Below are 15,144 nucleotides of genomic sequence, written 5' to 3'. Positions count from 1 at the left end.
GCGGCTGCCCTGCCAGGATGGCCCCAGGGCACCCCCTGCTCTAGCACTGCTCCCTGCTAAGGAGGAGCTGCCATTATCAATGAGCTTGTGTGCACTTAGAGGGAATGGAGCCAGCTTGGCCCCAGCCCTGCCTCTGGCCAGAGAAGAGACCACCATTACCTGTGGGGAGGTGCATGTATGCACTGGGAATGAAGGACAACCAGTTCAGTAGTGCTACTCCAACCCCTCTGGCCCTGATCCAGCCACTAGCCAAGGCTTGCACACCAGGGAAAAAGTGGAACCAGCTCAGAAGTGCAACCCAAGCCCTTGGGCCCTGGCCACATTCCCAACCAGGGCAGAGGCTGCTGTCACACGTGGGAGAAGCCCAACTCCTTCAGGGCTCCTGCTCCAGCCTCTTGGGCCCCCACCCCTCCCCTGATAGGTCTTCGACTGCCATTGAACATAGAAGAAGCCCTGGTTTGCACCTGGCTCTGGCTCTAGTCCCTTCAAACCCAGCCCTACCTCCCACCAAGGTAGTGGCTGACAGCACACCCCAGGGGAAGACAGTGCCCATACTCACTTCAGATCCAGTTCTCCCATCAAAGCCACTGGCCGCATGCAAACTGCATAGGGATACTTCCATACAAGGACACCCCTTCAAGATCAGTATAAGTAACTGTTACACCTAATATCATGGAGACAAACATAGAAAGTTAAATAAAATGAGAAAACAGAGGAGTATGTTTCAAATGAAAGAACAAGATAAAAGTCCTGAAATAAAACCCAATTTACCTGTTAAAGAGGTCAAAGCAACAGTAATAAGAATGATAACCGAAGTTGGAAAAAGAATAGATGAAACAGTGAGAACTTCAACAAAGAAATAGGAAATATTAAAAAAGTATCAGTCAAAGATGAAGGATACAGCAATGGAAATGAAAAATACACTAGAAGGAGTTAACAGCAGATTAAGTGACACAGAAGAACACATACACCATCTGGAAGATAGAATAGTGGAAATCATCCAAACAGAACAGCAAAAAGAAAAAATAAATAAAGATGAGGCTAGTTTAAGGGACCTCTGGAACAACGTCAAGCATACTAATATTCACATTATAGCAGTCCCAGAACAGAAGAGAGACAGAAATGGGTAGAAAATGTATTTGATGAAATGATGGCTGAAAAATTCCCTAACCTGAAGAAGGAAAGAGATATCCAGGTATAAGAAGCACAGAGAGTTTCAAAGGAGATGAAGTCAAAGAGACCCACACCAAGACATATCATAAGTAAAATGACAAAAGTTAAAGAGAGAATTTAAAAGGTAGCAAGAGAAAAACAAAGAGTCACATAGAAGGGAACCCCCATAAGGGTATCAGCTGATTTTTCAGTAGAAAATTTGCAATCCAGAAGGGAGTGGCATGATATATTTAAAAAGTGCTGCAAGGAAAAAACCTACGGCCTAGGATACTCTACCCAGCAAAGTTATCATTTGGAGTTGAAGGAGAGATAAAGAGTTTCCCAGACAAGCAAAAACTAAAAGAGAGTTCATCAATACTAAACCAACTTAAAAGAAATGTTAAAGGGTCTTCTTTAAGTGAAAAAGAAAAGGCTATGACAAGAAATAATAAAATATAAGAAGGAAAAAATCCCACTGGTAAGGGCAAATATATAGCAAAAGCAGCGGATCAACCTCTTAAATAAGCCAAAATTGTAAAAATCAACTATAACTATAGTAAACAGTTGAGAGATAGGCATGAAGATGTAAAATATGACATCCAAAACACTAAACATGGAGGGGAGAGTAAAAAATGTACATCATTTAGAACTTAAATGACTATCAGTTTAAGATAAGTGTATATAGTTATAGGTCAACATATATGAAATCTATGGTAACCACAAATCAAAATCTACTACAGATACACAAATACTTGAGAGAAAGGAATACAAATATAACACTAAAGAAAACCATGAAACCACAAGGAAAGAGACTAAAAGAAGAAGAAAAGAACAGAGAAGAACTACAAAAACAAACAAGCAGAAAACAAGTAACAAAATGACAATAAGTACATACCTATCAATGATCACTTTCAATGTCAATGGACTAAATGCTCCAATCAAAAGACATAGGGTGGCTGACGGGATAAAAAATACAAGATCCATCTATATGCTACCTGCAAGAGACTCACTTCCGAGCTAAACACACACACAGACTGAAAGTGAAAAATGAAAAAAGATATTCCATGCAAATAGAAATGAAAAGAAAGCTGGGTAGCAATACTCATATCAAACAAAGTAGACTTTAAAACAAAGTCTGTAGTAAAGGGCAAATAAGGGCATTATAAAGGGGTTAGTATAAGAAGAAGATATTCATAAACAAATATTCACCTAATATAGGAGCACCTAAATATATAAAGAAAATATTAATAGACATAAAGTAAGAAATTGACAGTAATACAATAATAGTAGGGGATGTTAACACCCCACTTATATCAATGGATAGATCATCCAGATAGAAAATCAATAAGGAAACAGTGGCCATAAATAACACATTAGACTACTTGGACTTAATAGATATCCACAGGATTTTCCATCCAACAACTGCAGAATACACATTCTTTTCAAGTGCACATGGAATATTCTCTAGGGCTAGATCACATGCTAAGCCACAAAACAAGTCTCAACAAATTTAAGAAAACAGAAGTGATATCAAGCATCTTTTCTGAACACAATGATATGAAACTAAAAATCAATTCCAGCAAGAAAAATGGAAAAAACACAAACACGTGGGGACTAAACAACATGTTATTGAAAAAAACCAATAGGTCACTGAAGAAATCAGAGAGGAAATCAGAAAATACCTTGAGACAAAGGAAAATAAAAACACAACTTTCCAAAATCTATGGGATGCAGCAAAAGCAGCTCTAAGAGGGAAGTTTTTAGTGATACAGGCCTACCTCAAGAAACAAGAAAAATCTCAAATGAATGACCTAATCTACCATCTAAAGGAATTAGAAAAAGAACAAACAAAGCCGAAAGTCAGCAGAAAGGAGGAAATAATAAAAGTTACAGTGGAAATAGATAAAATAGAGATAAAAAAATACAAAAGTTCACTGAGACCAAGAGTTGTTTTTGAAAAGATAAAAAAAAAAATTTAAGACTTTAGCAGGGCTCATTAAGAAAAAAAAGAGAGAGGATTGAAATAAACAAAATTAGAGTTGAAAGAGGAGATATCATAGTATCAGATATCACTGATATCACAGTAATACAATCATAAGAGAATACTACAAACAGCTATATGCCAACAAATTGGACAACCTAGAAGAAATGGATAAATTCTTAGAAACATACAATCTTCTGAGACTGAATCAAGAAGAAATATATAATCTGAATAGATTGATTACTAGTATGGAAACTGAATCAGTAATTTAAAAAACTCCTAACAAACAAAAGTCCAGGACTGCAAGGTTTCCCAGGGGAATGCTACCAAATATATAATGAAGTGTTAATACCAACCCTTCTCAAACTATTCCAAAAATTTGAAGAGGAGGGAACACTCCCAAACTCATTTTATGAGGCCTGCATTACCCTGATACCAAAACCAAACAAAGACATGACAAAAAAGAGAAAATTACAGGCTAATATCTCTGATGAATATAGATGCAAAAATCCTAAACAAGGTGTTAGCAAACCAAATTCAACATTCATAAGAAGGATCATACACCATGATCAAGTGGGATTTATCCCAGGGATGCAAGGGTGGACCAATATCTGCAAATCAGTCAATGGGATACACCATATTAACAAAATGAATGATAAAAATGACATGATTATGTCAATGGATGCAGAAGGAGTATTGATAAGATTCAATATCCATTCATGATTAAAAAACCTCTCAACAAAGTTGCTATGGAGGGAACATATCTCAACATGATAAAGACCATTTATGACAAACCCACAACTAACATCATACTCAATGGTGAAAAGCTGAAAGCTTTTACTCCAATATCAGGAGCAAGACAAAAATGCCCATTTCTATTTAACATAGTATTAAAGATCCCGGTCACAGAAGTCAGGCAAGAAAAAGAAATAGAAGGCATACAAATTGGAAGGAAAGTAGTAAAACTGCCACTATTTGTAAATGACATGATGTATGATATATAGAAAACCCCAAAGTCACCACAAAAGAAACTATTAGAACTAATAATTGATATCAGTAGTTTCAGGATACAAGATTAATATACAGAAATCTGTTGCTTTTCTATACACTAATAATGAACTATCAAAAAGAGAAAGTAAGAAAATAATCCCATCTATAATGACATCAAGAAGAACAAAATACCTAGGAATAAATTTAACCAAGGAGATGAAAGACCTTTAAAAACTGTAAGGCATTGATGGAGGAAAATGAAGATGATACAAATAAATGGAAAGATACCCATCTTTATGGATTGGAAGAATTAATATTATTAAAATGTCCATACTACCCAAAGCAATCTATAGATTTAATGCAATCCCTATCACAATACCTGTGACATTTTTTGCAAAACTAGAACAAATAACCCCTGAATTTGCATGGAAACATGAAAGACCCCAAATAGCCAAAGCAATCTTGTGAAAAAAGAACTAAACCAGAGGTATCATGGTTCCTGACCTCAGACTATACTACAAAGCTATAATAAAACAGTGTGGTACTGCACAGAAACAGACACGTAAGTCAGTGCAACAAACATGGAAACATGAAAGACCCCAAATAGCCAAAGCAATCTTGTGAAAAAAGAACTAAACCAGAGGTATGGTTCCTGACCTCAGACTATACTACAAAGCTATAATAATGAAAACAGTGTGGTACTGCACAGAAACAGACACGTAAGTCAGTGCAAAAAATTGAGAGCCCCCAAATAAACCCATGCACATATGGTCAATTAATCTATGATGATGGAGGCAAGCATACAAAATGGGGGAAAAGGCAGTCTCTTCAATAAGTGGCATTGGGAAAACTGGACAGCTACATGTAAAAGAATGAAATTAGAACATTTTCTCATATCATATACAAAAATAAACTCAAAATGGATTAAAAACCTAAATGTAAAACTGTAAACCATAAAACTCCTAGAAGAAAACATAGTACACTCTTTGACACAGGTCTTAGCAATATTTTTTGGGGGGGGGGTCAGTCTCCTCAGACAAGGGAAGCAAAAACAAAAATAGACAAATGGGACCTAATAAAACTTAAAAGATTTTGCATAGCAAAAGAAACCATAAACAAAATGAAAAGACAACCTACGGACTGGAAGAAAATATTTGCAAATGATGCAACTGACAAGGGCTTAATTTCTAAAATATACAAACAGCTCATACAACTCAATATCAAAAAAACCCAAACAACCCAATTAAAAAATAGGCAGAGGACCTGAATAGACATTTTCCAAAGAAGACATACAGATGGCCAACAGGTACATGAAAAGATGCTCAACATCACTAATCATCAAGGAAATGCAAATCAAAACCACAGTGAGATATCACCTCACACCTGTCAGAATGGCTATCATCAAAAAGATAACAAACGACAAGTGTTGATGAAGATGTGGAAAAAAGGGAACCCTAGTATGTTGTTGGTGGGAATGCAATTTGGTACACCCACTAAGGATAACAGTAGGGACGTTCCTCAAACTACCATAGGATCCAGCAATTCCACTTCTGGATATATCTGAACTAAACAAAAACACTAATTGAAAAGACATCTGCACCCCAATGTTCATAGCATCATCATTTGCAATAGCCAAGATATGGAAGCAACCTAAGTATCCATCAACAGATGAATGGGTAAAGAAAATGTGGCATATTTTAATATATATATGTTTATAAATATGACAATAGATTATTACTAAGCCATAAAAAAGAATTGAATTTTGCCATTTACAACAGCATGGATGGACCTGAAATAAATAAATCAGACGGAGAAAGACAAATGCTGTATGTTTTCACTTATATGTGTTATCTAAAAAATAAAACAAATGAACAAATATAACAAAACTGAAACAAACTCACAGAACAAACTAATGGTTACCAGTGGGGCGGAGGAGGGGCAAGATAGAGGAAGGGGATTAAGAGGTATGGACTACTTGGTATAAAATAAATAAGGTACAAAGGTATATAGTACAGTACAGGGAATACAGCCAATATTTTATAATAACCTTATATGAAGTGTAATCTATAAAAATATCAAATGACTATGTTGTTTACCTGAAACAAATAAAATATTGTAAGTCAACTATAATTCAATAATTTTTTTTTTTAAACAGCAAGACGATGTGGGTTTGGGTTTTATTTTGCTTGCAGTTGGCCTTCTCCTCATCTTCACCGTCAGCCCCGCTGTGTGATGCTTCCTGTAGTAGTTTCTGGACAAGAGCTGCCAGTCATTCATGCAGCATCTAGGGAACACTTTCACCTCTCTCTGGCGGTGACTTTCCTCCTTAAAGAAGATGTCCTGAGTCCTCATGGACAGCCCATGCCCCTTTGTTAGGGACGTGTGAAGTCATCCAGCTGGCTGCCCACTTTGGTTGGTCTTTGAGAATCACCATTGCCAGAAAGTTCCTTTGCTCCTTGGGAGGAATTCCTGCATCCCACCCTTCACCTGCCTGGACCTCTAACCTCCCTGGAGATTCCTTTGAGGATCTGTCCATTTCAGGGGCTGGGGGCAGGGACGGCCTGGAGGGGAGTGACAGTACTGTCTGATTTCCACTGTGCTGCCTGGGTGTGGAAGTGAATGGTCCCAGTCTAGCCTGACTCCCCTGGGGGACGGGGAAAGGGGGGGAGGCCACCTGCAGCTTCAGCATGAATTAATTTGAAGGTGGACTTGCAGTCAGAGTTGGGTAATCACTGCCACTCCTCCCTGCTACCGGGAGTGGCCACCAGCTTGAGAGCCACTGCTGGTGACTCTGTGACAGATGGGGAGGCCCAGGGAAGGGGCTGGGAACAAGCCATGCTTCCGTTTTTGTAATTATTGACCTGACTTGGATCTCAAGCAATGGGGTCTTCAAGGTGCTTATCATGCTCAATTCGGGAGTCTGTTCTGCCACCTCCCTCCCTGGACACAAAGTGACTCATCTGGCAGAGTGAGAGAGTGGTGCTGATTCTTCTGTTAAGACACAAGGGAAGAAGGATGATTTCTGCATGCACTGAGACCTCCACCTCCTACCCCCTCCCGGTGGACCACCCATCCCTGTGCAGAGAGCCAGCAGGTCAATGACCCTCTGCAGGGCAGCACTGAGGGCCCCTGAGTTCTGTTTCCTGTCCCCACCACTGACTCCCGGGCACATGGTGTCCCCTCCAAGCTCCAGCTTGGCTCCAAGGAGAGAGCCACGTTAATAAAATCTCATGACATGGCAGTGAGCACCATGAGAGAAATAAGCAGAGGGCACATGCTCTTTTCACTAACGCAACAACAACTAAACTCCGGGAAAGCTCAGAGGAAATGAGGACAGATAATGCAAATACAGTAGCATCAAAATTGCCACATTTCCAGAGCTCATCGGCCCAACACTTGCCTGCACCTGGCACCCTCCCAGCCTTGGGGAACCCCACTTGGCAAAGCTTCATGGGGCCCCTCCTCCAGAGCTGGATTCAGGGACCTGGAAGTTTGGGACAAGGGGCGGAAAGCCCTGGGAGCCAATGTGCTGTGGACATGCCCGGAGCGCCAGGGAGCAGGTGTGGGGGGCCCCTGAGCCCCGGCTGGGAGTTGCAGGAGCCAGCCTGGGAGAGGGGAAGCAAGTATGAAATGGCAATGCCTTTTGGAGAGGCTGGAGATGGAAGAGAGGCCAGCTTGGAAGTGGTCCTCCATAAGGAAAATGTGATGCTATGAACCGCAAGAATGTCTTCTGAAAGCATCTTTTGGTTTTTTCTAACTTTTTACAGCTTTGTGTCTTTATCCGTTACTCAGCACAGAGCCCCTGCCCTGTGTCTGCTCCAGCTCTGGGGATGCAGGGCTCCACCAGCCACCCACCCTGTCCTCAGGGAGACGGTGGAACAAACACAGGTCTAGGTGGTGACATAGGTGCCACAAGAAGGCCGTGTTCCAAACAGGACGCTCTGGCCACAGCAGTTTCATCACCCTGAGGGGAAAGTGGTCCCCTGCGGGACCCCCACAGCAGCCCAAGTCCACGTGGCTTTCCGCCAGCGGGGCTTGGCAGCCTCGGTCCTTTTTGGCTCCGTAATATCTGTCTTCAAAATCGGTTTCAAACGGCAGGGTGAGAGCTGGGCCCGTTCCGTTAACATGAACCCTGAAGTGTGTAGGGGTTAGGGACAGAACGAGGTCACAAGGGCAGAGGCGGGGACTGATCTTACTCTACCCAGACATGACTGAAAAGCTGTGCTTATAATGTCCCAAGTCAACATAGTAGCATCGAGAAACCTGTCCTAAATTGCGTGGGACCCACAGAGGGACTGTCCACCTCCTCCTGAGGAGCGGGTGGGAACGCTTTTGCACAAGTTTCCTATGGCTGCTGTTAACAAATCACCATCCACTTAGAGCCTTGCAACAACACAAATGTATTCTCTTGCGGCTCTGGAGGTCAGGATTTTGAGATGGGTCTCGATGGGCTAAAGTCAAGCTGTCAGGTGGGCTATATGTCCCTTCTGGAGGCTTCAGGGGAGAACCTGCTTCCTTTCCACTTGCAGCTTCTGGAAGCCACATGCATTTCTCAGCTTGTGACCCTTCCCTCCATCTTCAAAGCCGGCAACAGCGGCTGGGCCCTGCCCATACCTCCTCTCCCGCTTGTCTTGTTCACATTGTTTTTTTTTTTTGTCCGTGCTGCACACATGCGGGATCTTAGTTCCCCAACCAGGGATTGACCCCGGGCCTCCTGCAGTGGGAGCTCTGAGCCCTAACCACTGGACCGCCAGGGAAGGCCTGTGTCTTGTTCATGTTTTAAGGACCCCTGTGATTACACAGAGTCCCACCTGGAGAATCCAGGATCATCTCCCTATTTCAAGTCAGCTGATTAGCAACCTTAATCCCACCTGCAACCTTAGTCCATCCTTTTGACAGGTAAGTAACACATCCACAGGTTTCCTGGGATTAGGATGTAGGCCTCTTTGTGGGGTGACGTTACTCTGCGCACATGGTTTCCCAGAGAGGGTGGCATTTAAGATGGTTCTTGGAGTGAGCAGAGCTCCCTGGGGACTGGGGTGGTGACATTAGGGTTCCCTACCCTAAAAGGACAAACCTCCTATGGGGTTTCCTTGGAAGGTTGGGAAAGGCTGAGGGGAGGGGAGAAGAGGTGAGAAATGGGGCAGTTTTTGAAAAGGAAGTCCTGGCAGAGGTCAGCCGGGGCAGCGCAGCGACCCCACCCAGCAAGTCCCACAAGCCCCCGTTTCCAGAGGGCACGGCCCCAGGCCTGCAGAAGCAGCCAGGGCCGTCCCTGTTCCGTAACTGGGAGGAACCAGGGAGGCTGGGCTGGGGGAGCCCACCAGACGTCCACGCTAATGGAGTCCGTGCACACAATAAAGCCAGCTGGGTTGGGTCCAAAGGCACACACTGTACTCTGAAGCCATTTAGAATATTGCCAGAACCCCAGGGTTCGAGCCAGAAGGAAGACCTCTAGTTAGAGTTGGGGTGGGGGGTGGAGCCAGGGCAGCGGGTACTGCTGTCACTGTTTCATAACATACTAAGTTCATCTATTTGTTTTGACTTGCGCCTTTTAAATAGGGTTTCATCATTTAATGTGTTTTCCATCTTATCCGGTTACATGGGTAGGAGACCTTGTATTTGTTTACTCATGGGATGCTTCCCATCCCCAAAGTCCCACTTAATCAGCTGGGCAGGGAGATAGTATTTTTATAGCCTGTGCTTTCTGGTGCCTCACTTCCTTGTCCGTTTTCACTTCCCTTGTTGATTTGAACCACCGCCATGTCAACGCTCTTCTTTTGACTTCCACACCAGAGTGAATTCTATGGGCGAACATGTCTCCTCCGGCCCTGCCACCACCCTGCCGTGCCCTGTCCCAGGCCTTCAGCAGCTGCATAACAAGCATCCCTATTGGCACCAAGCCCAGGAGGCAGGGAGGTGTGTGGAGGACCCCAGAATGCGGGGCAGGAGGCCTGAGGTCCAGGCTCAGTTGGGCTCCTCCCAGGGGCAGGACCGTGGGGTCACAACCCAGGGCTCAGCCCGGCTTCTCTCCAAGCTTGACAGGCTCATTGACCTCCCTCTCCCATGTGGCATCTCCAGGGCTTGGTTCAGGGCATGGAGCTGACAAGCCACATTCATTCACCACTGTGCTGGTCACCACCTTGGGCTGACCAGAAGTCATTCAACGCCCTCCTTTTTACAGATGGGAGACTGGGACTCAGACAAACAGTGCATCACTCTTCATTCCATTAGAAAAGCATCGGTGCTCCCTCTACATCAAAATGGCAGAGCTCAAAACCATGGCCCCCCATGGGCCTCCTACCCACTCACGTGCAAGAGATGGCCTTCAGAAACACCCCCCAGGTCTGAGCACTTCTCTCCCCAGAACTGCTCCTTGGCTCCCAACCGCCTACAGGTTAAAGCCCCTCCCCTGCCTGCTCCCTGAGCTGTCCAGGCTCATCTCTCTCTGCACTTTACTTTTTTATGTTTTTTTTAAAAATTTTATTGAAATATAGTTGATTTACAATGTTGTGTTAGTTTCAGGTGTACAGCAAAGTGGTTATGTTATTTATATGTGTGTATATATATATTTAGATTCTTTTCCATTGTACGTTATTATAAGATATTGAGTATGGTTCCCTGTGCTATACAGGAGGTCCTTGTTGGTTCTATTTTATATATACCAGTGAGTATATTTTAATCCCAAACTCCTAATTTATCCCTCCCCACCCCCTTTCCCCTTTGGTAACCATAAGTTTGTTTTCTATGTCTGTGAGTGTTTTCTCTTTGGAAATATATTCATATGGGTCAGTTGTTAGATAACGCCTATAAGTGATATTATAGGATATGTCTTTGCTTTCCGACTTACCTCATGTTCTGTGATTTTCTCTAGGCTCATCTATGGTGCCTCAAAGAGCAGTGTTTCATTGTTTTCCCCCACCCCCTTTCCCCTTTGGTAACCATAAGTTTGTTTTCTATGTCTGTGAGTCTATCTCTGTTTTGTAAATAACTTCATCTGTATCATTTTTTTTAGATTCCACATATAAGTGATATCATATAATATTTGTCTTTGTCTGACTTACTTCACTTTTTTATGGCTGAGAAGTATTCCATTGTGTATATGTACCACATCTCTATCCATTCATCTGTCCACGGACATTTAGGTTGTTTCCATGTCTTGGCTATTGTAAATAGTGCTGCTATGAACATAGGGGTGCATGTACCTTTCTGAAATATAGTTTTCTGGATACATGCCCAGGAGTGGGATTGCTGGATCATATGGTAACTCTACTTTTAGTTTTCTGAGGAACCTCCATACTGCTCTCATAGTGGCTGCACCAATTTACATTCCCACCAACAGTGGGATGGTTCCCTTTTCTTCACACCCTCTCCAGCACTTTTTATTTGTAGACCTTTTGAGGATGTCCCCCTGCCCTTTATTACTCTTCCTACTTTGGCAAAACGGTAGTTCTGGTCATCACATAACATAACCTTCCACACCTTTAGCAGATTGTCCATCTCTGCCCAGAATGCCCCCTCTTCTCTCCCTTGGGTCACTCTTCATCCTTTAAGACTCGGCTGAGCTACCACCTCTCACCTTACTCTGAGTGTCTCCCACTCTCTGTGTCAGCTGACCATCTCCTGCCCTTGACTTCACCTCCATAACAATTCTGTCACGTTCTATTATCATTGTCTTTTTTGGGTCATATTATTTGGGGCTTTTTTAATAAGTTTTTAAAAAAATAAATTTATTTATTTATGGCTGCATTGGGTCTTCGCTGCTGCGCATGGGCTTTCTCTAGTTGTGGCGAGCGAGGGCTGCTCTGCGTTGAGGTTCATGGACTTCTCATTGCGGTGGCTTCTCTTGTTGCAGATCACAGGCTCTAGGTGCATGGGCTTCAGTAGTTGTGGCACACAGGCTCAGTAGTTTTGGCACATGGGCTTAATTGCTCTGCGGCATGTGGCATCTTCCTGGACCAGGGCTCGAACCCCCGTCCCCTGCATTGGCAGGCGGATTCTTAACCACTGTGCCACAAGGGAAGTCCCTATTTGGGCTTTTTTGACTTTTATTTTTTTCCAGCTTCATTGAGGTAGAATTGACAAGTAAAAATTGTATATATTTAAAGTGTGCAATGTGATGATTCAATACATGTATGCATTGTGAAGTGATTTCCACAATCAAGTTAATCCATCACCTCACCATTTTTGGGGGGGGGTTGTGGTGAGAATACTTAAGATCTTCTCTCTTAGCAAATGTCAAGTTTACAATATATTATTATTAACTATAGTCGCCATGCTGTACATTAGATCTCCAGAACTTATCCATCTTATAACTGGAAGTTTGTACCCTTTGACCAACATCTCCTTGTTTCTCCCACCCCCCCAACCCCTTGTGACAACCAGTCTACTCTCTGGTTATGAGTTCTATTTTTTTAGATTTCACATATAATTGAGATCATATGGTATTTGTCTTTCTGTGTCTAGCTTATTTCATTTAGCATAATGTCCTCTGGGTTCATCAATGTTGTCCCAAATGGCAGGTTTTTCTTCTTTTTTTTATGGCTGAATGATATTTTATTGTATATGTGTACCACATGTTTTAATCCATTCATACATTGACAGATGCATAGTTTGTTTCCATATTTTGGTTACTGTGAATAATAGTGCAGACATCTCTTTGAGATCCTGATTTTGTTTCCTTTGGATATATAACCAGAAATAGAAAATCTGAACAGGTAAATAATGAGTAAGGAGATTGAAATGGTAATCAAAAACCTGCCCCAAAGAAAAGCCCAGTCTTCATAGGTAAATTCTACCAAACATTTAAAGAAGAATGAATGCCAATCCTTTTCAAACTCTTCCAAAAAAGTTAAAGCGAACACTTTCAAACTTCTACAAGGCCGGCATTACTCTCATACCAAAGCCAGATAAGGACACTAGAAGAAATGAAAATTAAAGGCCAATTACAGGCATTTGACAAAATTCAACATCCTTTCATGATGAAAACGCTCAAGAAATTAGGTACAGGAAATTATTGATACCTCAGCATAATAAAGGCTTTATATGACAAGCCCATAGATAGCATCACACTGAACAGTGAAAAGCTGAAAGGAATGGACTCTTACAAATATTAACTCTTCCAATCCATGAAAATGGTATATCTCTCGATTAATTTGTCTGCTTTAATTTCTCTTACAGTTTTTCATATAAAATTTTTGCACTTCCCTTGTTAAATTTATTCCTAAATATTTTTGATGCTTTCATCAGTGGGATTATTTTCTTAATTTTTTCTTCAGATTGTTCGTTGATAGTATATACAGATAGAATTGATTTTTTGTGCTCATATCTTGTGACCTTGCTAAACTTTCTTATTAGTTCTGGTAGTAATTTTATTGATACCTTAGTATTTTCTATATGTAAGATCATGTCATCTGAGAATAAAGACAATTTTGCTTCTTCTTGTCCAAATTGTATGCCTTTAATTTTCTTTTATTGCCTTATTGCACTGACTAGAACCTCCAGCACATATTGAAGGGAAGTGGTAAGAGCAGACATTCTTGTCTTTTCCTCAACCTTACAGAGAAAACATTCATTTTTTCCACTATTAAGTATGATGGTAGCCATAGGTTTTTTGTAGATGCACTTCACCAGGTTGAGAAAGATCTCTTCTATACCTAGTTTTTTGAGAACTTTTATCATGAATGGGTATTAGATTTTGTCAAGTGATTTTATTGGATCTATTGATATGGTTGTTTCCTGCCTTTATTCTCTTAATATGGTGTACTACATTATTTGACTTTTGGATGTCAACCAACCTTCTATTTCTGGGATAAACCTTCCTGCTTATCATGTAAAATCATCCTCATTTATCACTTGGATCAATTTGTTAAGATCGTGGCATCAATTTTCATGAGGGAGATGGGTCCGTAGTTTTGTTTTCTTGATGTCTTTGTCAATCTTTGATATCAGGAGAATATGGCTTCAAAAATTGAAATACTTCCTGAGAAGTATTTTATACTCTTCTGTATTTTGAAAGGTTTAGTGAAGGGTTGCTGTTATTTTTTCCTTAAATGTTTGGTAGAACTCACCAGTGAAGTCATATGGCCTGGGCTTTATTTTGGGGAAGGTTTTAAATTACTAATTCCCATTTCTTTGCTTAGAGATTTTCCTTTTTCTTCTTTACTAAGGTTTGATATTTTTATGATTTTCCAGGAACTTTTCCTTATCTAAACTGTTTAAGTTTTTGACAAAAATTGTTCATAACCTTCCCTTAAAATCCTTTCACTTCCCAGAATTCTGTATTGCTGTCTCCTCTTTCAATCTTGATTTTATTAAATCTTTTTTCTTTTCTAATATAATATTTTAAACATAAAATTTGCCTCTAGACATGGCTTTGATTACATCACAAATTTTAATGTCATGTTTTCATTTTGTTTGATATACTTTTACAATTCCTTTTTATTTCTTCTTTGATTCATGCATTATTTAGAAGTGTGATGTTTGATTTCCAGGTATATGAGTAGTTCCCTGATTTCTTTCTGTTGTTGATTTCTAATTTAACTTGTTGTGGTCAGAAAAGATACTTTATGTTATTTCAGTTATTTTAAATTTGTTGACTACTTTTTATGCCTAGTATATGATTTATCCTGGGGAATGTTGCAGGCGTAATTGAAAAAAAATGTGTGTTTTTCGGCTGTTGGGTGGATTGTTCTATATGTATTAGTTAGGTCATGTTTGCTAGTGGTTTTTAAGTCTTATACATTCTTATAGATTTTCTGTCTATTTGTTCTATCATTTACCAAAAGAAGATTATTTAAATTAACTATATTAAATATAAGTATAAAATTGTTGAAGTATCTATTACTCTTCTCCATTCTGTCAGTCTTCGTTTAATTATTTTAGGGCTCTGTTTTTAGGTGCATATACATTAATAACTATTCTTTCTCCCTGATGTATCGATTCTTTATCATTATGAAATGTTCCTCTTCGGCTCTAGTGATGTCTCGTCTTTTTTTTTTTTTTTTTTTTTTTGCGTTACGCGG

This window comes from Physeter macrocephalus, chromosome 11, assembly GCF_002837175.3.
Source record: "Physeter macrocephalus isolate SW-GA chromosome 11, ASM283717v5, whole genome shotgun sequence".
NCBI classification, from domain to species: domain Eukaryota; kingdom Metazoa; phylum Chordata; class Mammalia; order Artiodactyla; family Physeteridae; genus Physeter; species Physeter macrocephalus.
Note: the sequence above shows the minus strand (reverse complement) of the source record.